Below are 25,913 nucleotides of genomic sequence, written 5' to 3'. Positions count from 1 at the left end.
CGACTAATCTCATTTTATTGATATCGCAAACTCAACATGTAAAAATGTAAAATAAATTTTTAGCCTTAGGATCTGGATTTTCAAAGGCACCTTTGGGAACTTAATGCAGTTGAGGTTCTGAGGTCATATAGGCACAGTGGTAAATCCTGCCTGCAGCAGACACATGATAATGCTGCTTTCATACAGATCCCACAAACTGGAATGATTTCTGTGGGCGTCAGTAACTCTCACAAGCTATCAGGGAGTATTCACATGTAATGGGAGATGGAGATGCCCAGTCTATCCAGGCCTGAACCTATTCTAAAGCAAAAGAAAATTTCACAATTCAAAGTTACAACATTAATGGTGATTAAATCTGTAACCTCTTCTCCTAACGTTCAGTATTTCCCATCTGTGAAATACAAGGGTATTTCAATACAAAAATATTGTACAACAGTAATGTTTACTCAAAATGTGATTAGAGGTTTTTAACAGAGATTACATGAATTACTGCACTGGTCACCAATGGTCACCATTCATAAAACAAGTGTCCTTTCTATCTCCTGTGGAATGTTCAAAGCCTATCAGTCCTTGTGATGATGCTAAGAGATTTAAATTAATGGTGATTAAGCAGGCACAGACATCTGGCAGAGCTAGAAGGGGCTTTTGAGGTGCATTACAGGACACTTGAAGAGTTGATTAAAAGAACCTGTAATACCACTCTGTGTTAGATCGATCAATTGGGGCTCCTGTGGGAAAGTCAAGGACAAAACAGTACTTCAGACATTCAAAAGAAAAAAAGAGAAAAAAAAGAGGATGAATATGATCATCAGTAGTTCATGATGAACTACTGAACACTGCTGCAAGCTCTGACTGTGCACTGATCCCAGCAACTAGGTATGGCTAGAAATAGAAATGGAAATAGGTAGGAATTTTCATTTGCATTCCGTTTTTCACATAATGGTACATGCTTTTGAAGGCAAAAAAGCACATAAAACTGGATGATAATAAGAACCGCCTTTCAGGAGAACATTTCTGCAAGATTTAGTAGGGCAGTAACTGCATTATGTTAACGATAATGATGCTAATAACTTTTGACTATGACTGAAGGTAAAAATAAAAAACCAAAGTAAAAACAAAATAAGAAAAATGTCAACCATTGCTGATTCTGCTCTTCTTTCCACCTATCCATGAACAAGAAAATGATCATCCTGCTCCACTCTCTTTGGATTGCCAGAAGTGCAAGGAATTTCTACTATCCTTCTTTATTTTAGTGAAAGATATCTAAAATTGACAAGAAAATTCATCTGTAAGATTTCCTGCATACCTAACCTGTGGATTATGTCCCCTTTGTAGGTTCCCTTGTTTTCTTCTAAAGACCACTGCAGTAAAGCACTGGCAAACACAAGCAGGAGAAAACTTGAGGAAACGTGATCTATTTAACTAAAGGCCTCAGAATCACTCTTGATAACCTGAAATCTGAAGGATGAGGAAGCTAACACTTTATAGCAGCAATTTGAAACAGCGTAAGCTTTTCAGTTGCAATCAGTAGAAATCTAGTCATTTCAGTTTCATTTGTCTTAAGGATTTTGGAGCATTATGGGTTTTAAACTGAAATCAAAAGCTGGTGATGCAATGACTGCACTGACTGAGAAAGCAAAATTCTTCCCTGGAAATGAACTACTGCAACTTCTGCTCAGTTTTCTGTACAGGTGATGATGCAACAACTTTTATTTCAAGAGTGATAAATATCTTCAAAAAACACTGAGATCACAAATGGGCTCACCTACGCATGAGCAGCCCATTTTACTTTTAAAATGAAAAATAATGGTGCTAAAATGGAAGTTCATTATTCACATGGTTATTTTTTCTTATTGATTAATAACATCGCAAATATTTTCTACAGTACATATATGTTCCAGTAATCTACAAATAGCCAGGCTATAGATCAACAAATAAATGAAAGATAAGCTAGCACAGAAGATACTGCAAAGTGACGAATAATTAATATAACTACTGAGCTGTGGAGGTGCTAGCAAAAATCTGCCTGTAAGCAAAGATGAATCTGCCTAGAAGATAAGTAGATTTTAGGTTGAAGTCACTCCTTGTATTTAAAAGATCTGCATGTTTCTTTCAGAGGAAATGCAGCCAATACAGCATCATTCAGCCATTCTTTTTAAGAATGACTTTACCCATCTGTCAGCCAGGATTGTTATGCATAACCTGTTTCATAAAGCTATGCTGCTGTAACTATAAACTTAAAATGTCAAAACTGTGCTATCAGGCTTCAAAAACAATGAGGTTCCTTTTTCTTTCTTTTTCCCCCCCCAAAGTGATAGGACAGACTTTTGTTTGCTGTGGCACACTGTTAATAACCTGCAGAAACAAACAAAATTGATGCACTGAAATTTAGGTGTATCCTTTAGTAATGTTTTATTTTAGTTAGAAAAAGTATTTTTCCAGATTTACAGAAGAAATCAAGACTCTTCTTCCTTTTAGACTAAATGCCTTGGCACTTCTAAGGCAATAAGCTTGTGATGTCCTGGTTTGAATACAATTAAAAGGTCTATTAATCTTCATTCTCCAGGACATAAGAAAGATTATCTGTTATTAGTCAAAAGGACATCCTGGAGCCACTATTACAGCTTCACATGCAGGCCTCTGGTCAAAATAAGACTAAGCTACTGGCAGGTTGTATCCAACCCTGGGACTCAGTTCTGTCTTTGATCTGACACAGACATATACCCTTGGCTTTCAAAACACCCTGTAATGCTTATCAGCTCTCTGCACCTATTGCGGAGCATGTGGAAAGCAGAAGGCATGACTGATTCAAGGGATTAACACTTTCCTAAAATTGCTGACCAAGCCTAGGGTTATGTGGAGAAATATTTCCCTGTGCCCAGAAAGTTTAAAAAATCAGCAAATCATTTAGTACTGAAAGAAATGGAAGAGAAAAAAAACAAAAACAAGCTACCAAAAACCCTCAAAACAACACATCCTAAGAGATATAAAATGAGAAAGTGTGCTTTAGAAGTAGGTGATCAGTGTCTTGGCTAGTAGGCCCACCTGGCAAGGGTTCAGTTTCTCATCTAAATAATGAAAAATAGGCTTGTGAGAATGGACTTTCCAGACAAAAGTAACAATCAAATAGTTTATTTTTTGCCATTCTAGAGCTGAGAAACCTTTCCTGGTGAAAGCTGCACAAAAAAAAAAAAAACAAAAAAAACAACCTGATTCACTGGGTGAAATCACACATATTTTCAGTGAGGAGTTTGGATTAAATGAACTTCCAAACAGTTCAGATCCATATTTTTATATCCTGGCCTATGTGAGAATATAAGAGAACATAACACAGAAGGCTTTCTCAAAAATATATCTATCTCAGTTTTTCACCTAACATTGTAAAAGGGTTTTAAATTTTTTTTTTACAAGGGTAAGAAACCTGAGATCTACCTGTCTGAGGTGTGGAACAATTTCAGAACTGAAGACTTCCCCCCCACAATGCCGGATAATACACTTCCAGATTTATAGAAAGGTTTCTGCACGTTGAGCCTCCATTGTCACCCCTCAAATGGCCACCTACGTCAGGCAGCAACTAGACCCTATGCCATTTGGAGGTCAACCTGCCTGCAGCTGACCTTCTGACAGGTCATGCAAACATTTTGTGAGCCTGATTTGTCTTTTGCACTGTTCTCTTTCACTCATCTCCAAATGGTTCTTCAGTATGCTCAGCAGTACTTCCACCAAAACAACCAAACCACATCTACATATTTTATAATCTAACTCTAGAGTAGGTTCCTACATATAAAACCTCTCTAAACTGCTCAGAAATAAATAGAATGAACTCAGTAGCTACTCATGGCTGTTAATTTTAACATCTTGGAGGTGCCCCTGAAAAGTCACTTTGTAAATTTAATTATACTGCTACCATTTCCCGTATAGATAACTATACATACGTTCCAACTGTCATTGCTTTCTGTGCTTAACACAGAAAATATTTTGATGTCAACAAGTGTAATGTCTTGTTCACACTGATCAGGTTAGTAAAAACATTTTTCAGCATATAAAGAGAAGTCAAGTGCCAAAATTCCCTAACACAATTTCAGCTAATCAAAACTAACATTTTTGAGAAATAAAATAACTACATTTTTCTGAATCAAAGATAGTAAAATAAAAATGTAAAACTATGGCTAGAAAAGCAAACATTGTATTCTTGAAGACTTAACTGTTTTATATAATAAATGAAGTCTGATCTCACAGAAAATCTTTGGGATTCTGGGAATATCTAACGCAAAATATTTGCAATATTTTACATTTGTACATGCAGCCAGGCAACCCCTACCGACATCTGTTACTGCTAACAAAGAGCTACACGCATACCACAGAGAGTAACGTCTGGTCTACCAAAAAACAGCAGAAAGATGGCAGATGATCAATTATTAATGAAGTTGAGATGTTAACTTAGGAAACAAACACACGAAGAAGTTCGTGAAATCACAGCACTAAGAAATGTAAAAAGAGCACATTTTCATCTCTGAGCAATGTGCTTTCCTTGCAGATCCATCAGATTTTTTGTTTTTGTTTTCCCTTTTGTTCTCAGTGTTTTCTTCCCAAAGATTACTCTTTTAAATGACTTCTGCAGCCCATGTTCTATCAGGTGGACACAAGTCTAATTTATTAGAGCCCACTATTTACCACCAAAGAATCTACACAAAAAGACGATTCTTCAATCAAATTCAGGCATGTGGAGGATGTTGTGACACATCCATTTTCATACTTGGATGGTTAAAAAATAATTTTAGCAGTGTAAATCAGAGAAAAAAGCTTGTGTATCTACCAACCGCATCTACCAAGAAAAAGTCTAGATAAAAACATGTCTTAATACAAATTAACTTCTAGAAAGCAAGGCATTATAGTGACTGGCAGACAGAAATAAAAGATTACCACTGCAGCACACTCTCTGCTGAGCACTGTTTTCGATCAAGAATTAAGGTAAAAAATTACCCTTATTCAGTTTACAGCTTTTCTCCATTGAATGAAAGTAGATGTTTCTCACTCACGCATTCCAATTCCATGGAGTGGATGGCCTCCTAACTATTTGCTCTGTAGGCAGCAGAGAATATACCTCAATTGCTGTAGAACAAATCAGCAGTAACTTGTGTACTGACTTGCAACATATTATTGTGCTTAAATAAGATGACTCAGTGAAAACATAATTTTCGTATCTGCTATGGCATCTGGTAATGAAAATATTCTTTCTTTTCTCCTCATAAAAACTGTATTTTATAGAAACACTGGCATGAATATAAAGTGTTTTTTTTTGGTGGTGGTGGTGGTGGTTTGTATATTTGTTTGTTTTACAGGATCCTTAAGATATTTTTCTATATTGATAGATTCCCAACAAGTCTTCTCAAAAAGGTCTTGCAAACGTGAGGATGAAAAGAGACTCCTAAGGTTATACCCACAATTGATGTAACTGTCTCATTTTTTCACAAGTCCCATCTGTTACACTGAGCAGATTTAATGGACTTGTGGAAATAAGTAGCCACATTTTGCTCAGAGCAAGTGCTGCCCTGCCCTGCGCTGTAATTCACTTTGGATTAAGGAACATCCTGATGTTAGTCCCAAACTACACACAGCTGGATGTGTACAAAAATGTGATTATTCCTGCCATCTTCAGTGAAAACCCTAGCTCTAGACATTGCGTGAGGCTTTTGGCATCAGAGATCCTGACAGTTACCAGCTCAGTGAACCTGAACTACTTCTATCACAGGCCAGAAATCCGACCCAAATATATAGGTCATTCTCCAAAACCTTAGTTTTAAGTTAGATATTTCAGTCTCTTTGAACTGCAAAGCTATGTGACAGATGAAGCTTATTTTGACTTTAGAAGTACCTTACCACAATAGGAATTGAAGTAAGCTCTAAGGATTACCCTGATTTAAAAGTAGTTTGTGATTTCCTGTAGTCAGTACTATATCTTGAGCAAGAGCAACGGGGAAGACTGAAAAAAAGAAATGTCTACTACAGAAAGTGTTAATTTTCTTAACGTAAAGTATGGCACTTTGTGCACAGCATTGTTTTTGTTGGTACCAGTATGGATAAACCAAAAAATTCCTAAGTTAACAAAAAAATTATATTAATTCCCGCTATTTCCAGAATTACCATTGCAGCCAATTTGTATGAACCCTGATATCATCTGTGATATTCAGTATTTTATTGCTAAAGATGAGATGATGGTCTTATAATGACAGCACATCAGCTTTGGTTTGAAAGAGATACGTGGGGCATATGATTTGCAAACTGGAAGGCCAACAGTATCCTGGGCTGCACTGGAAGAGGGGTGGCAGCAGGGAGAGGGAGGGGATTGCTCCCTCTACTCTGCCTTTGTCAGGCCCAATCTGGAGTACTGCATCCAGGCCTGGAGCTCCCAGCATAGGAAAGATGTGGAGCTGTTGGAGGAGGTCCAGAGGAGAGCCCCGAAGATGATCAGAGGGCTGGAGCACCTCTCCTAGGAAGAAAGGCAGAGGAGCTGGGATTGTTCAGCATGGAGAAGACTAGAAGGCTCTGGGGAGACCTCACTGCAGCCTTCCAGTACTTGATGGGAGCTTATAAATAGCAGAGAGACCAACATTTTACACAGCTTGATAGTGACAGAACAAGGGGGAATGGCTTTAAACTAGAACAGAAGAGGTTTAGGTTAGAGTTCAGGGGAAATTTAGTCACAGAGAGGCTGGTGAGGCCCTGGCACAGGCTGCCCAGAGAAGCTGTGGGTGCCCCATCCCTGGAGGCACTCAAGGCCAGGTTGGGAGGCCTCATCTGGTGGGTGGCATCCCTGTCCATGGCAGCAGCTGGAACTGGATGAGCTTTGAGGTCCCTTATAACCCAAGTCATTTTGTTATTCCATCACAGTTATGGTGGCACATAAGAGCACAAAGATCAAAGGCTAATACAGAGCGGAGCACACAGACTGTTAAGTTACCTTGTCCTCTGTATTTCATTGCTTCTATGTTTGATTGCATGTTCAACTGCAAGCGAGATCCTTAAAGAAAGGCAGTCTTGTTTTGCTTGTCCAAACAATGCAGATTTGAAATGGGCAACTGCCATTTAGAAAGCAATTAAACAAACAATAAAAAAAAACAAAAATCACACAATCCCTTCCATTTTCTTTGGACTTCGCGTAGCTCATGAAAGCCCCATTGACTGCAATGGTTATGAAATTATCTGCAAGCAGAAGTCTGGCTGCATTCTGACTGCTCTGAGGCCAGCCAGAACCTTGACACTGGCACAATTTCGAAAGAGCTTTTCTTTTAGGTGCTGCGAGATAGCACTAGCTTTTGACAGCAGGTGGGAGGAACAGCCTGTAGAGGCTATTGTTGGCTGCAGAACAGCAGAGAATGGCAAAACATCACAAACAGGCGTGGTAACAAGGAATTCAATTCATTGCTGATGCTACACAAACGACTCATGCAGGGCTTACTGGAAACTGCAAAAGTAATTCTGACAAAGTTATAAAAGACAGTCTTGGCTTTTTATAAGGCAGTTCTTTCAGTGCATTTGCATACAATTCTATTTCATACTCTTGAAGTCCTTTCAAGTGAAATGACTCTTCCATTATATAAATATGCATACATATATGTATACTTACATACAAATATATGTTCAATCTTTTTCTTAGGGGTTTTCAAATTTCCTTAATTACAAAGGTGCTATTTGGGTTAGATGAGCACATTCACAAACACACTCCTTATTTCAGTTCTCTAACAAAACTCTGAGTTGTGAAGTATTTCCTCGCTCTTTCCATAGCTTTGTCTGTCACTGCATCAGTGATATAAATACATATTAGTGATAAACTCAACTGGAAGAAACAGCAAATTTTAAAAAGAAAAACACTGCCAAAAGCAAGTAGGAAAGTAACTTTCTCAAAGTACAGGAAATCAGACTGGGAGACATGTCAATGAACTAGTAAAAAAAATGGCTATAAATTTGTCTAAGACTGTGTGGCTAATATATCTGGGCACTTATATTGTGGAGCTCACACCCTTGACTTGAGAAAGTTTCATTTACATTACAGTGCCAGTGACAATGACATTGGATGATAATAAATTCCTCATATTCTTAACCACAACCATATGACATATTAAAACTAAATATTACCATTATTTTATTTAGTCTGCGTTTCATGTTTCCTCCTGCAGGCTCTGGATAGCATAGCCACAATAGTATCCTAAAACAATGTAGTCACACTTAGAAAGTTTGAAATAGCTGCTCGTGCTTGGTTCTGAAAAATTACACAGGAATAAATACTTTGCATAGGCACAGGCCCTTTTCATCTCCTGGTATTTGCCAGTACTGGGATAAATAACTAAGCCTCAGAGCTTCACTGGTGAAAGCACTTTCTGAAGAACAATTGTGATGACAGCTCCTGCCCCTGAGCACCCACAGTGACAGCACATGTAGTGAGTAGGTGGTTGACACCTTACCTGACAAGTTCAAACTATCCTATGGGTTTATGGCTTAATTTTAGTAGAAATGAACTATCACCCATCAGGGAAACTCTATTTTCCCAGGTCATTAATTCCTGTCTATGCTTCCTCGCAGATTTTTGGAATATTGTAGGAATATCCTTCTTTTATCAATACACCAGTTTGCATTTACATCCCTTATTATCCCATCCACTCTGACTTCTCTAAAAATGAACAAAAACAATTTAGACCACAGAAAGACAAAAAAACAAGATTTTGTAGGCACTGAAAATGCAGTTAGCCTGTTGACAAGTGCATTTACACCTAACTCACTTACACGAGATGCATCTTAGTATTTACTACCATGACAACAAGAAATGTACTGCATGTGACATAGATTGTATCTCATTTGCTCATGGTGCCCATAGTTTCTCAGGCTGTGTATCAGAGAAGTTAGGTTTAATTCTATACAGCAGATGAAAGGCAGTGATCCCAGAGAAATATGGAACTAACCTCTTTGAAAAGAAAGTGCCGAACTAGAAGAAATGCGGTGGGGCTTCCCACTATTTTTATGTGTTATTTAGTGCAGAGCTCTGCAATACAATTCTTTATCTGCACAAACTGCTGGAATAACTAAACTAAATTTCCTAAACAGAGGAACATAAAAACATTAAGAAGGGATGCAACATACAGTTTTCTCTTCTTAAATGTTGATAATTTTATTTTTATCAAACTGCCATCACAGTTGTTGTAAGTGTACCTTCAAAGTTCATAGTTTTATACCCAGTCCAATCCTAGCTGGCAGTTGTCCTCACATAATCCTGAAACTGCATCCAGGAAGGTTTTCCTGCTATGCAGCTGATTGTAGACGGAGGTAATGTAAGGGCTCACCATCTTTACAAATGCTAAGAGCCACAAAATGCCCCTGCCTCTGCCAGCTCAAGGCTAGAGGTGTTTGCAGCTGGCATACTAATGTTTGCTCATAAACAGTAGCAGGAATGACAGTGGACCTTTTCAAATTGTTCATCTTCATTTGTGGTGTTCCCTGTGGAAGTCTATTGAGACAACAAAGATGGGACACACGATGTAACCCTTCTGGAGTGACATGAGGCCACTGGGGTGAAGAACACTGTGCAAGGCTCCTATCCACTGTACATATGGTTTTATCATATTTTCATATGCCATTTGCTCACACTGAGGAAGAATCTCATTCTCTACACAGCAGCAAGATGTGACCAGGCTTGGTCCAGTCTATTCTCTAAAGCACAGATGGTCTCAGCACCATTTCAAGATAATGTCTTTGTCTCCTGCATCCACTGAGAACCTTTTCATTAGGCAAAATACATCGACTGAAACCTCAGCAATGGGCAGAGAGACCACTGATAGAGAAATCTGAGTATCCTCATGAGTATCTGCATGCAGACCTGCATAGCTAACGTGGGGCAGACCAACTAATGTATGCAGACCTGATACTTCTTTTCTATACTCCTATATGCTAAGATTCTAGAGAAAAATCAGACAAATCTTTCCCTCATCTCCATACCCCTGCTCTAGATCAAACAATAAATATGGTCATCATGCCTGATGGAAACAGGAGTGGTGGTTTCATTGTTGTGGTACTCTGCATAATGATGGAGTATTTTCTATTGCAAACATGCTATATCATTCTCTCTAACCGGCATGAAATATTCTGAGTTAAATCCCGGTAAAATACAAGCAATGTGTTGATTATATTTATGATGAGCTGAGTTGATTTAAAAAGAAAATATTATTTCCTCCGTAGCATATTAAAAAATCGCAGCATTTCAAAACTGCTTGCATCTATCAACTATGCTTAGGTTTGTCTCCTATCTGGAAGCTACCACAAGGAGCAGGGAGACATGAACCTTCTTCTGCCTTTCGCAGGTGTGATCTTAAATTTGAACAGTTTTCCAGTACTCCAAAGGGGAAGATGTTGCATTTTACTCTCAGTTCCCAAAAGCACACTGATTAGCCTTGCACGTCTCTTGTTCCACTGCTACCATCTGACACTAAGCTGGGAGCAGTTGTAGCAGCTAAAACAGCAGTGACAGGCACAAAACAAAGCTTTAGCTCCCACAGCTGCTCAATTAGGAACATTCTTTTCTGACTGTCTATTTGTTTTATAATTTGTATCCAAAACAAAGAAAGGTAGCAATGAAAAAATCTAGTCCTTGTTGTGCATAATGAAATCTACTTAATTACATTAAAAATTAAACTGTTGTGATTTTTTTTCCCCACGGAAGAGTAAAATCAGCAGTTGAATTCTTTAACAGAAGTATTTAAAATTTTAAAATTAATTTATTTTTTTTTTAAACTTACTGCTTAAAATGTGGTACTCATACCAAGATCACCACTGTAAACCTTTCTGCAGAGATCTGGATTTTATAGCATCCACTTGCACTGAAGCACTAGTGAAAACATAGCCAAAGAGATTAAATGCCTGTAACTGCACTTGATGGTTAAAGTAACAAACTGAGTCACTGTAAAAGATAAACTTGTTACCATGTAACATGCTGTAATTGGTTTCTCTGATATTAATCCAGCTGTCTCTGAAACTTCTTCCCTGAGTTACTGGTGTTGAACTAGTGAATGTTCAGACTCCTGCCTTCATAATTGTGCTTCCCTTTTGATGTATAAGCTTTAAATTCATATAAGTGTGGAATATTTACAGCTTATGCAGCACGACTGATTTACAAACCTGACATCTGGCTGCTTTGTGATTGTATAAATGCAAAAGTGCTGAAACCTTGCAGATTGTTTGGCTAGCCACAGTGATAAATTAGCAACAAACTGTTAAGTGATAAACAGCTCCACTACCACGGATGTTTTCAGCACTGCTTCCAAATCATTGTGTCCTGCACTTGTACTTGCTGCTGTAAGGCAGCACAAAGAATAAATGCCTGCCCTCTCCTTTCATTAGGTGGGTGTCCATGATCTTCACGAGTCATTATGGATGGACTTGGAAAGTGCTAAGAGGAGCACCAGTGCCACAGAAAGAGCAGATCCCTATCTGGAAAGGAGACATCCAGCAGCAAGGTGGTGGGCTATGGGAAGAGTTGCAATCCCCATGCAGGATTTTACCTCATTTTGTCTTGGAAGTCACGTACTTCATTATAAAATCAATACACAACTCAGGATTCCCTTATCCCCTTTCTAAATCATACAGTTTTGTTGTGGTAGGTAGAAGTGCAAAGGTGTGCATTACAGCTATTGAGCAAAACCTCACCATGAATTTAAAAAGAAATACGCCTTTAATTAACAACATTTTTTCTCCCTCAGACGAGTAACTCTGATTTAATTTCCTCTCTGGAAGCATGGCCAGTGTATGTCTGCAGTGCATCGTCCAACATAATGCAATGCATCAGATCAATGAATCTGAACATCACATCAGGCTTAAATATTTTCTCCAAGACCACGGAGTCACCACTTCATCCCCTCAGATGCAGGTGCTTGAGAAGGGCATGTCAGGTCCTGCGACATGTTCCTAGAGGAAGCTAGTAGCAGCCTTGGAGCTTCCAACCCTGCTCAATGAATTCAGCAATTCTGCTGCAGTTGTGAGCTGAATGGAGAGAGATGTCAGTCTGCAAAGCTGGTGGAAAGTGGGTAATTTGAGCCTTTGTTGAGAGCTCTGAAATCCTCAATAGATCATTCTGCTGGAATCTGAATTTCTGTTGAGTAGCTTCTTCAGATTCAGGTGCTCTCAGAAAGACAGAGCCAGATAAAATATCCTTTAGAGCCCTTGAGAACCATTTATAGAAAATGCTTAGAATAAGGTGAGACCTCTGAGCAGATACAAGCAAACAAAAAAGGAAGCTGAGCCATTGCTAGACAGCGCTCAGGATGTGGGACAAAATACAGATATTCTAACTATCAAGTGTGTAAAAAACTACATAAAAATAAAATGTACTGATAATGCTATAATGTATTGTTAATTTTTTTTTTTAAATTGTTGAAGTTTGCAAATAAGCACATTTGCGTAAATATGTACTAATCTACACAGGTGTACAAAAAATTATATAAAAGAAATACAGTGAAAAGATTAAGCCCTAAAATAAGGGATCAAACATGAATTTGCAGCATCCATGTAAGATCAACTTATCTGCTGCACAAATTAACCTCTTCATCAAAAGAAAAAAAACACAAAACAAAATTAAAAAAAACCACACCCTGTATGCAACACTTTTCTCCTCCTCCTTTGTTCATGACACATACCCTTTTCTGCCTCATCGTGCTCCACCACTTCAAGGGATGAGAGTAATGGACAGTATATAGGCATCTGCTTGTTTGCTGGATGGACAAGCTCTTTATTTGCACAGCAATTACCTGCTGTCTCTTCTGCTCCGTATCAGATTCCCCTGTATCTAGTTCAGCAGCTCATTTTGTTACAGTAGAGTGTTAGGCATTCAGTGTTCCCTCGTAATATCTTAGCCTAAATCACCCATTTGTGTTGCTCTGAGCTCCAGCTAATACAAAGCACTTTCACCTTGATCAAACAAAGCAGACTGAAGCACTTTTCAGCCTCTTGTCTGAGCAAGGGATTCCTATGAGTTCTCACAAAAGACTGAAGCTCATTTCAGGAAGTTACTTATCAGTACATTTTAATGCAAATTCACTCAGCTGCTTTCCCTGCGACATTTGTAAATCAACACCAAATTCTATCTAAGTCATTCCTATTTGTATAACGCGTTCTGACAATGATATTTTACACGTGCTATTAAATCAAGCGCATTTAGTAACAGTGTTTCCGGAACTAAAAAAGCCACTCAATCTTGATTAATCAGATTTTAAATCTCTGTTCCCACCCTCCCTTCTCCCCCAGCATTTATAGTGGACATAGCTAATTATTTTCTATGCCTTTATAATTTATTCATCAGTGTACCACAAACATGTTTGGATGTTGCAGTAAATTAAACTTTTTGTACACAGCTTGCTATCAGCAAGCTTGTCTATTATTCTCCAGTTATGTATTTAACTAGGCTGAAAAATATTGTCATTCGCACAAATTAAAGCTACCATGAATTTTTTTTTTAATTTCATTGACCACTGGCAACGCTTCAAAATTCTTCCATGGAAAACAGTCTTTTGTTTGTTTCCACAATAGTTCTTTTATTCCTTTATAAGGTGTAAACTTCACTGTGCAATTTTACCTAATAACAGAAACAATACTGTGAAGATAACATTCACACATAATGTTAATTTAAGAGTTTAAAGATATTGATAGGAAAATAACATGTGCTGTTCGCCTGGCTACTCAATTGTTTACATAGGTAATTCATTCTTTTGTGAAGCTCCTTCAGCTGTATAATGAAAGATATAGTACACTGCTTGACATGGAATAAGTAAAAACTTAAACGGGAAAACAAATGTATGGACCTTGGGTGCTTATTGCCCTTTTCTATTGCAGTCCTTCTTGTCCATCTGACAGCACTTTAAGGACTTCTTTACAATACAGTATCAAGGATGGAACCAGCAGATACGCTAAACCACCTCTAAACACTTTGCATTATCTATCCACACTGGTAATTGCCCTGATTGCCATTGTGCAAGATTTTCTCAGTTTCCTGAGCTGATAACATGATTTGGCGATATCAGGAGAGAAAACACTGGCAAAATTATGGACACACCTGCTCACAGTAAGGAACATTACTGGAATGAAGTTCTTACAGGATTATGAAACACAAGAAGTCCTACTGTAAAGACAATTGTAGGATATGATTCTGCAGAAATACAGCTGGTAGTTACATAAAATCAGAGCAGCAACCATGTGGCTGATAAACAAGTCTTTTGTCAACCAGGTCATGCAAACTCAGTGGAAAAAACTAGTCTGGCTGACAGAACACAGATCCATATGCCCCACATTTGTTATGAAGAACTGAAGATTTACTTCCAGCTATGTGGAAAAGGAATTTTTGAAAGCAGTTCTCTGAACAAACAATTACACAGAAATCTCATTAATGAAGTATCACTACCCTACCCCAACCTTTTTGTTCAGTTCATTTTTCTTTTTCTTTGGCTTGTGCTCTCTTATAGTTATGGCACCTTCATGCGTGTAGTAGATGTCTCTGCAGAAGATCAACATAAATGCATAATCTAGACTGGTACAAATCAAGGACCCTGTACTCTGCCTCCAAAAGTGGCCAAAAAGCAGAGAGAAAAGGGAAAGTAAACGTTTCAACCTTACACACCAACATTCTCCATTAATCTTCGTATAAGGGAATTTCTTGAGTCTGATGTGTTTTGTCTATTTGGTAATTTCAACTGGGTTACTTTCTCTAAGAATAGGAAGAGGTCTTGTTCAGTTCCCCACTGAATTCAAATCAACCTCTCACAGCCATAAAAGCATTGGTTAGAGTTTCTCAGATCTATCTGGCACAGTGTAAACCAGTGAATACATTTTTTTTATTAACCTGACTCTTACTATTGATGTTCTCTACTTCTCTATAAGAACTCTTATTTTTGTTTCTTCAAAATGTTTCTTTTTTATTTTTTCCCTTTTTCAAATTTACCTCAGAAAGGAAACTAAACAAATGTATAACCAAGTAATTAAGACAGACAGTGCAGTTAAATGCAAGGTGGGGCAAACAATTTTCTTTTTCCTTACAGTCATCTTAACCATTTAATCTTTCATTCAATCTTTATACTGAACTTAGACTCAATTGTGAAGTTCAGATCCACACAGTTTTGTAATCCATATACAGCAGGCAGTATTTCATTATCCTTTAGTGGACACTACAAGGAATAAATGGAGTGCAGAATGCATAAAATTCCTACATGCTCAGTTCATACAGTCTATGTGTGGCAAGTGGTATAGACTCTAGTAAGATCAATGCTCACTTATAATGCAGTTATGTTTTTTATCAAATAAGCTTGGTCCCCTTCTCCAGTCTTCACCTTACATTACTTTAGTAAGGATGGATTAGTAAAGAAGGTGCTGAAACGCTTTTGTGCTATGGCAAAAACAGTGGTACTTCCTTGTCATTGTAAATGGTAAGATTTTACACCTATTGCAATTTTGAATGCTAGTACTTTTAGCTACTTACTTTAGCTACTGAGAATTACTAAGTCAGACCAAAGCTGATCTAAACATCATGGCTGTGGTAGCATTAAGACTTGAGACAACACGGGAGAAAGTGTTCCCAGGTAGAATAACCTTACTTTTTGAATGTATCTGGACAATCATATAAGTAGCCACTTATCCTCCATGAATTCACTGAATTGGTGATAAGCTTACTTAGGTATTTGATCTCCATAAAATCACACAGTATATGGGATGTTTCCTTTATTTCTATAAGTATGCTGACTGCTATTCTCAAGTGTTGTCATTTGTATCATTCTTTGACTTATTTTTTGTTACATCTTGAGAGTTGCCTAAAAGTCAAAAACAATGCAAAACAAACAAACAAAAAAACACCACCACCACCACCACCAACAACAAAAAAAAACATAACCCCAAAACAAATTGATAAAAGTCTCTTAAATATTTTAGGTGATTGAGGTATTGTGGAAAAGCATACGAAAATAAATACTAGCACTACTTCTGACTTCACTACATTCCGGATCATGATTCTGATATTTTATTTTGAAACATCACAACACTGACTCTTATCCTGCCACCCATACATGAATATATACTAGTTTGCTTCTTCTTCTGCTTCCCAGTGTTTATCATGGATACTAGCTGCTCTGTAAAAAAAGATTCTATGTTATTGTAATAGGTTAGTTAATGCCTGTTCCTCAGCTGCAAAAATGCTACCAATCCTACAGTCTTCTGTGGGCAACGTGGTCCTAAAGTTGGTGTAATAAACAAATAAATATAGCAAAATAATAGAACTGTCTGTTTCTACTTGTATCCCTGCTGAGACAGATAAAACCAAATGGGGTTCAGTGAAAAGATTTGCTTTTTATAAGCACTGCCTTTGTTAGAATCATGGCATTGATTTGTCTTTTAAAGCATTTCTCTTTAATCTGAGAAATAATGGGGTGATGTAATGTAAAGTGACAGATGATCAAATTGTCTAGAAAGCTCCTTATATATATTCTCTACTCCAGTTTTTAAGACCAGAGTGCCTAAACAACTGAGGTGCTGGGCTCAAATGAGATTTATGGATCTCTATAAAAATGAGGAACAAATTAAATTCAATAATTAATTTTAATGTTTTCATTTTTTTTTTGTTGGGGGAGGGGCATTAAAGTTTAACTTGCTTATACCTTTTAATGCAAGAAATAAAATCTAATTCCCAGAATTCAGTTCTCTTTTCAGTTAAAATGAAATGGAAACACGAGGACTGCAGTGTAAATCGATTAGCCCCAATTTTCACCTTCCCTGCGAGCTACCATAATAGATGACAGACCTTTTTAAATCACAGAGTTAGACACTGTGTTACATTTTACACCAACATGACAACATTTATTTCCATTTGCTCATTTTTTTCCCAGAATGTTGTTACCCCATTTGAAGTTTGACTTTTCAGAGAGTTAAAAATACAACACTTTGGTCCTTCACTACCTATCGTTTCTTGCCCAAACAGTAGATGTCATTACTGTTTCACTAGAGGAAAAAAACAAATATTATTTTATGACAGTTTTGCAAAAGAGTGGAACATAACCTGAATATTATAAAAACATGGTGGAAAAAGAAAAAAGATTGTACCCTCCCCCTATGCATACAGTTGGGTATACAGTAATTCTGACATGCAAAATACTCAAAAGACCCTGTCTTCATTCTCTCGTGTTTCATGATACATATTTTAAATACAGAATTAATTTAGAGTACAAAAAAATATTAACATATCCTGCTACAGAGTCAGATTGCTTTAGTATCACAAAGTTGCATACACTAGGGAAAGGAATAAAGAAAATAAATGGAACCACATTAAAACCCTCCACGAATCCCTAAACAACTCTTAAAATCTCATAAAACAAAAATTTAATTTTTAATATCAAATTACTTTCTAGGACTATGAATTATTGCTGTGAACCTCAGAAAACAAGACTTCTAAGATCCTCTCAAATAAAAACAACTCTTCTGATGAATTTCAGAACACAAAGAAAATCCAATTCTGGTCTGGCAGTTTATATCAGTGTACATTTGGGGGAAGCAAAAAGAATAAACAATTTGGTGGCAACTGATGTGAAAAATGGTCAACCACTAATAACTAACTGGCAGCTGCTTTAAGGCTGCTCTGAGGTTTATTTTGAGTGAAACAGTTCTGCCCATGGAGTTAGATCTGCAGGCAGGAAACAGGCAAGCTTGTCCAAAGAACAAAATGAATGCATCATTCGTTCACTTGTCACCAGACACCTCTCTACTGCTGCTGAAGCTAACACTCCCATTAGCTTGTTTGGATTTGGCACACGTTCTCCTGATGTACCATCCATCAGGGCCATATTACTGCAGTGTTTATGTTCTTTGACTGAAGCTCACCACACTCATCATACATGTAAGAACATTTAACACATATTTATATACAGAAAAATAATCATGCTACTTCCAGAGGTCTAAATCAAGAACCTACTTTATGTGATAGACACTGAAAACAGCAAGGCTTCCTTCTGCAGTGGACTTCCATGCATACCTCATCTATGAGGCCACTATGCTCTGAAGCCCATTTTGACTGTAGAAATGTGGAGACATCCATGCCTTGCCAATTCAGTGTGTCACTGAGTTTCATAGTCTCAGCACTGTGATGTTGATTAGCCAGTGATTCAAAAAACAACTTCTAAAAACATCTTACTTTCACTCTTTGGCTCCATGCCATGACATCACCTGAAGCTGTTTGGCATCTCTGGAAAAAAGTGAGTCTTAGCTACTCCTGCAACACACCACTGAGGTTTTTAAAAGGTCAGGATGCTCCACATTATATATGCATGGTATTTTATGTGTGGTAAACAGCACAGTGTTCAAATTCAATATACCTGACAAATAACAAATAAGACAAATATCACAAATTAATGTCAATAAAAGTAAATTCAGAAACAGGAATATGCAGTGAGGTTCCTCTATTTATAAATAGTCTATAAAGCCTTTGTAACATTTCTGTTGCCAAAGGGGATCATTAACCATCTGTGGTTAAGACCTTTAAAAAACATTCTGATAGTTTTCTTAATACTTTTTAGCTGAAAATAGTATTTGTCTGTTGTAATTCTCGTTACGTCATAAAAAAAGAAGACCGACTAAGATGGGTCTAAATATTTTTACTTTTGTCATTGGGAAAAAACAAGTCTGTGCTTTTTACAGAGATATTTTCCTTTTGTTAGCTATATATAGAATTAACTTCTACTTGTAAAAATATTTTTCTGCTTAATTATACAACAAAGAAAGGCTGGTTTGAAATAGGATTAATATTTCTTGTGGTTAATTAAACATGAAGCTTTTAAGAACATCACTCTAACAACAAAAGCAATTAACACTTGGTTATGTATAGGATGTAATTAGGCAGGCAGGTCTTGTAATCCACAGGACTAACTTTTAAAGCATGCATTCCCATTAGCTGACTTATTTTAGGGAAAATAGTCAAACAAGGTCACAAGCGCTATCAAATCAGGTACCTTCTTAGCTCTGCCCAAATATCAAAGATAAATTGTAGTTTAGAAACCATGGCCCAATTCCAAGAAAATTTGTCTTAATTTCTACCTTTAGAAATGCTGCACAGCTCTCAACTTCGGTAAGTAGTTATACACCCAGACATAAGCTCAAAATAGGTGAGGAACTCCTCTGAGAGCTTGTTCTGACACTTTATATTAAAAGACTCAAGGTGCTCTTGAACAAGACCAAGATAATAGAATAAATGTTTAGCTGCAGTATTTTTGTGTCTACTGTCATTTCCCTTTTAAATTCTCTTCCTCTCCTTCTCATCTTTTCTGCTAAGGTTTTTCTCCCCTGTCATGTTTTCTGACAGGGAAACTGCTCTTGCGTTACTTGAGGATCAAGTAGGATGAATGTTATTAAGCACGGTGGAAAGAGGGTCTTGCACAATACATTACAGTATAGACACACCTGAGTTAACATGGAAAATAAAAACAAAAATTCCAAGATATTTAGTATTGTGCTGATCCCAGCACTAAACTATGACTGGGGTGCTATTTGGGAAAAAAAAATAGTAATCAAGCCAAGATTCAGAAAGAGCAAGATTAATGTTCATATCTACTCTTACATGACACTGTAATGTGCCGAGATAAGGCTGATTCATTCTTCTGCTTACTAGCAGGTGCATGTCAGTCTAGTAAAGCACTTCACCTCTGAAGAAAGCTGCAGGGTAGTCAGTTGTCTTTGAATTCATATTAATGTAAGGCTTATTTGCCATCAAAATTTCCCTGTGTTTCCGTCTCAATTTCATTATTTATTAAAAAAAAATATATATATAAGATCTCTGTTCAAGCTAGGAACCAACCTGTTTTTATCTACTTTATGTAGGGAACAGAATAAGAAAATGAATAGCAGATGTTGGACAAAAATGTTCTGAAGTGAACCAGAATATCATAATACAGCTTCACAGATATGTTAAACTGGTATTAAGACTAAAATGGTAAGAATGCAAAACTGAGAGGCCAATCCAGTGAGGAGTAGTTTTCCAAAGCCTTTGTATATTTTACTTACAGTATCTTGACAGATATATGAAGAAAATATAAAAGTGCCTTGCTTTGTCAAGAAATAACATTTGGAAAATATTATACAAATGTAAAGGGCTAATAAAAACAGCAAAGCACAGTTAATAAAGCATTTAGCTATCAGAAAGCAGAAAGCAGAACCAGACCTTGTTCTGCACTGTTCTATTGCTTTGCTTTTACATCAGCTTTTGTCTCGAGTGTTTTTACATCTGGCATTTTTTGCTGCTTCAGTATACTTGACCTTGCCAAGGTCACTTTCTTTCTCTCTTTCATCTGTATTTTCTTGGTCATCCTTTTGCCTTATGTGGACTGAAAAGTACTGTGGGCAGACTGTGTCCAATTCTGCATAAGCCTAAAATTAATTCAGATGAAGCTCTGAAAACAGTAAACAGTTTTAGCTGGAAGAAATAGATGTTGTTTTGAAATGCTGCCATGGAAGAAGGTGGGACAAACAGCTTTGCAGCTTTTCCTTCTGTATTCCTACCAGCCAACTTTGCAGCCATTTTGTTGTTTTAGACAGAACTAGTAGTTTTGTTTCACAGATATGGAGAAATATTATTTCAAATGAGTGGAAAGCATAGCAAGGTAAAATGAGAAGGAAATTAAAACAATGAACAACTAACACCTTTCCATAAAAATTTAATGCATGCCTTTTTATAGATGATGCTGCTATTGGTGTCAGGTAAGAACAAAATTTCCACTGTCAGTACACAGTAACAAAATATGCTTCAGACTCATATGCTATGTACATCAAAATTCAGAACAAGGAGGGAGTTTTTGCTTAGACTCCCAGATTTTTTTAAAGCGAGATCAAAAGCCATTATTGTAATAGGAAATGGGTCATTATTCAATTTAACTTTCATCTGCAGGGGAGTGATACAGAGAAAAACCAATAGTCAGTGAGAGAACTGACAGTACTCTTGCAAAACTTTAAAGTTAGATATGATTCAACTGTTTATGGAAACTTCTTGAGTAATTTTTGTTAGTGATGATGAATCTGTTATGTTTCAAAGACAGGTTCTGGAACACAGAGTTAACCTCTTTATTTTTTACAGAAGACTTAACAGAAGGACTGGGAAACAATTCATTGAACACAATAGGACATTTTGCAATGAAACTTTTTTCTCCTAAAATCCTAACCATAGCTACTTTACAGTCCAGAGGGACTCTTTACTGCTTGCACTTGCTTGTGAAGTTGTCAAGCTATGAATTCTTAGTCCAGGAAATAATGAATACTCTAAATCTGGTTGTTTCTTATTTCCTGGACCCCTTGCAACAAAGATCTTCTGCATCCTCCCATTCTTCTAATAATCTTCTTCCTTGCATTTGGCCAATGAGAGTAAAATCTGTGATTTTATCAAGGCCTTTCATACATAAGTGGCAAAATACAGACTAAATATAGTATTGAAAAGCCAAAATAAACCAAAATTTTATGCTGCCTTATTTAATTTTGAGGCTTAAATTCAATTACCACTATAAACATTTCCATAAAATGAATTGCAGAAGAGAGCTCTGCAAAGTCAAAAGTAGTTGAGGAAGGGCGATGCTGAAATGCACAATTTAGTAACATTATTAATGTGAATAATGCATTTAACTTGAAATTTAACTTGATTTGGGAGAAAAACTGGGTTAGAGAGTGACCTCTAGAGTGGTCATCAAATATTTGCTGACAGATAACTGTGACTAGGAAATTGAGGCATACCTCTTAGTACCATTTCTCCAAGATATGTGTGTGTTAGTAGCATTAAAAAAGCACTGACACCAGAAGGAGTTGTTCAGAGTTTAAAAAAAAAATAAAAAATAATTGCTTGCTGTTCACTTCAAACTTCGGTGTCCTAGAACCAAACAGTGATCAGCTCATTACAAAACTAACTATGGGGCTTATGGGCAAAAAGTGACCTGATTGGAATTCCAGCCAAAACAGTGCAAAGTAGATATATTAAACAGTGTGCAATTCATTAGTGGGTACCTCTTTTTACCTGGTTTTGTCTTTGACTACATCAGCGGGAACTATTTATCCACTACCACCTTATTCTATCACTGGCACTTTCTACAGGAAAAAATTATCTATAGTGAGTTTCTGGGAAAGTCTGGGAAGGAAAAGATCCATATGAATAGTTTAATCACAGCCTGCGTTGTTATGTGGCTGCATGCTGTGGACTAACCAACTGATCAGAGTATTAGTCTGTGAAACTCTTCGAGGCCAGCATAAGACCACAGAGATGCCAAAAGTGAGTTAAGGACTTCAAGCAGAAAACAAAAGCTGCCTTTCCAGGAGCAACACGGAAAGAAAAAGATAATTTTCATTTGAAAGAGTAAGATAACCAATATTGACTGTAAATATCCTTCAGTAACCCAATAACAAGCATGGCATAATGCAAGGTTTATCTCTGTACAACTTCTCTTTTCCTGTCTGTAATCTGCAAACTCACTTTTCTGCTTGTTAGAAATTATAATTAAAAATGAATGACAGTCTTGCTTCTGAAAAATGAAAAGACCTTTTGTTGCTATAAATGTAAAGGACATTGGTTGCTTTCCTGATTGATCTGCTGGTGATAGCTACTGTTTATTAGTGCCGCAGAAAAAAAATCACCCTCTTCATTTATAATGTGTTATATTTAAGCTTACAATACCAATAGAAAACTTCTGTATCTTTCAAACAACAGTCACAATACGCTGCTTAGCACTCCAGGTCTTCTAGAAGTAATGTAATTCCCTCATTAAATTAATTACTAGATTGGTCTTAAGCTAACATATTATCCTATTCCAATTTTGGGTATTTCAAGTCCTTAATTAATTAAGAAGTTGTTAAGCATTTCCTTTTCCTTTCCAGTGTGCGGGTATGAAAATAAAATATTTAAGCTGGTGGCCAGACAGAAACCACTTATCTGTCTACTTTAACTATTATTGGTAGAAATACTTGCTTTGTTAATGACACAATTCAAAAGATAATAAAACTATCCATATAATTTTTTTCTTCTGCATTGTTTTCAGCATTTATGAAATGGTACAGTAAAGTAGTTTCCTATGTGGTAATAATCTGCAGAACTCATTAAAAATAAACTGGCAAATATGGCAAAACAGAGCAGAAAGAGGCAGGTGAAATAACAGAGTAGCCAACACCACATGAAAGACAGAAAACAACATTCCTTTTTTTTGTGATAGAGAGAAAGAACACTAACATTAAAATAACCTAAGCTAATCAATATGAGGTGAAAAATAATATTTTCTTTCCCATATTAAAGGAAAGATTCACCTTTCAGAACTCTCAGCATCTAAAAATTCATCTTCAAGCTTAAGCTGATTGTCTCTCTCTGAATAAAAGAGTAAGGGCACATCTCAACAGCGATTCATAATAGGAAATTCAGACAACTACTTAGGGTAGAATGAATTACTCCCTATTATCCACTGACTACAGGAGGAGTCTAAGTAAATAGTAAATTAAGGTATTTTAAGATATCTGTACACTGAATATGTACATTTCACATATTAATCTGTAAATTTAAAAATTGCTCTAATTTAGTCTCTTTGCATCAGGTCATATAGCCAACAGCTTAGTGAAATGCTACAAAAGGGCTGAGTTGTCTCTCTAGGCTCACATTAGCCATGCTTTGCACAAGACTACTACAACTGACCTGGCATTAGACATGTTTACTGTTTGTCTCCTCTTAATCTCAATTTATTTCAGTTATTTAGTCAATTTCACTTGTGTCAGTGGTCATCAAATTATACACCACTGTCCATTTCTGGAAATACTGAAGAAACATAGTGCAAAAGTCTGCTTTCTACAGGAGTACTCTACAAGAAGAACTGAACAGAAGACTAGTCCATTTTAGCCTTTAAATGACTACAGCTCTTTCACCTGATCACTTAGAAACTCAAAGCATTGTAAAACAATGCTAAACAATGAAGTAGATCCTAAAATCACATGACAGTTTGTACGTTATGATGTTTTTGCATATACTACAATAAAAACTAAATAAATACTTGGAATACAGTTCTGCCTTCCTTTTCAAACAAGAGACTTTGTGGTGCAGAAAAATGGAAAAAGTCAAACTGCAGCACTGAGTCAACTGTTTTCGAATGGTATTGATGAAAAAGACTCAATAATAATATTATCTAATACTAGAGGTTAAGCTGGCAAGAAAAACAGTCATGCCAAATGTGTTATACTACTGACAATTATCACATTCAAAAAATATGTAGGTATATGCTTGCCGATCTCAAAACAACCTCCTATCCTTATCAGAATGTTTCTTTTCTAACAGTGTTTAGCTGATTCCATCACATGCAATCAGTGAAAGAAACATTAGCAGTCATTGTTTATTGCTCCACTCTACTGTTTACGGGAAGGATGATTTTCTTAAATCATTGGAGCTCAGTGGTAGCAATATAAAGCAACTGTGAATTAGTATTGTGAAGTTTACTGCTAACGCACATCAAGCTGCAGAACCTTCTGCTAAGTTAGTAGCAAAATACAACCTAAGAAAATAGGTAAGAGTCAAACTTGCACTGAGTAAACTGTTTTGAAGTTTCAAGTACAAATAGAAACACAAAGCTACTGTAGTGCTGCTGGTGAGCTGAAGATATACGATCACACAAATGAACCTCAGCAGGCTTCCCAGATGGACATCCTTTTCATCCAACTGTGCTCTGTATAGATACAGACCTTAAAAAAAAATCCAGCATATCACTGCTTTTAAATTAAAATACCAATACCTATGTGTTCTTAGAAAGAACTAAGATAATATGCAAAACAAGTAAAGGAGGTTGATGAGGTGGGAGAAGAAAGCTCCAGCTATTTAGAGAAACCAAATGAAAAGAGAAGCCTCAGCTGCAAAGAATATTGTGAGGACAGCAGTTCAGAGAAATTACTTGCTGAAGCATCTGCAAAGGACAAACGGGCAAAGGCATTAAAGGACCAGGCAGCGATATGGAGTGGGAAATCAATACAATGACAAATATGGCATGGAAATATTTAATAACACAGAGCCTTAACTACAGTAAATAGATGAAAGTGAGCTTAAGCCTCTTTCCTGACTTCATAATTTATAGCTGTGGAAAACTTAACAGTAGAATGGAAATGGATTTTAAAGAAAATCTTAATTCTATTGAGTGATAGCCTTGGCTAGAAAAATGAGAAACAGAAATGTTGAAATTATATTTACAAGAGCAGTCATCAAGCATCTGAAAGATAATAATATTTTCAAGAAACTTTATTGCCTCAGTGCCCCATTCAGGGCATAAAGCAGGAAGGACTTTAACACCTCCTTCAGACCAATAACTGAAAATATGAATGTGGGGTGACCGACTGGACTGACAGACCTGGGTTGTGTCCAGGAGATGCCCAAGTACCCTCAAACCTGAAAAAAACAGACATATTACGGAAGATCAGCAAGGAACTCTTGCAAAAGACTGTGATGTGGCCTGAGGTAGTAAACCATGCTGACAAGCAAATCAGATTGATGAGAGAAAGGAAGCTGCCTTTAAAGAAACTTACGTTTAAGCTTTTCTTCCTTTTCTCTATAATTAATCTGAAATGCTTTACCTCGCTATGTTTATGTTAAGGTTATACACAATTACGGAAAGCAAATCATTGCTTCTAAATTTCAGGCCTCTCACCCCCATCTTTTTTGCTTTTAATATTATTCAGATAATTTCACAAAGGTGTTTCCATAATAAAGGACATCCCTAAGGAAAAGCATTGAAGAGCAGAAAGAGTTGCTGGAACTCATTATTCCTGTTAGATTTACAGTAAAGAGGCAGATTATCTGAGTTAATGGAGGGTCCTATGCTATGAATTAGGTAACAGACATATGGCTTTTGCAGCATCATCTCTAC

At 36.8% G+C, this 25,913-nt stretch overlaps 1 protein-coding gene across 10 annotated transcripts in view; it reads right to left on the bottom strand.

Moving 5' to 3' along the window:
- Nucleotides 1-25,913, bottom strand: part of EDIL3 (EGF like repeats and discoidin domains 3) — a 273,821-nt gene that overhangs the window by 26,447 nt on the left and 221,461 nt on the right. The gene's annotated exons all lie outside the window — the stretch shown is intronic.

The sequence above is a fragment of the Numida meleagris genome, chromosome Z (assembly GCF_002078875.1).
Source record: "Numida meleagris isolate 19003 breed g44 Domestic line chromosome Z, NumMel1.0, whole genome shotgun sequence".
In the NCBI taxonomy this organism is placed as follows: Eukaryota; Metazoa; Chordata; class Aves; order Galliformes; family Numididae; genus Numida; species Numida meleagris.
Note: the sequence above shows the minus strand (reverse complement) of the source record. Positions and strands in the feature narration are given on the sequence as shown.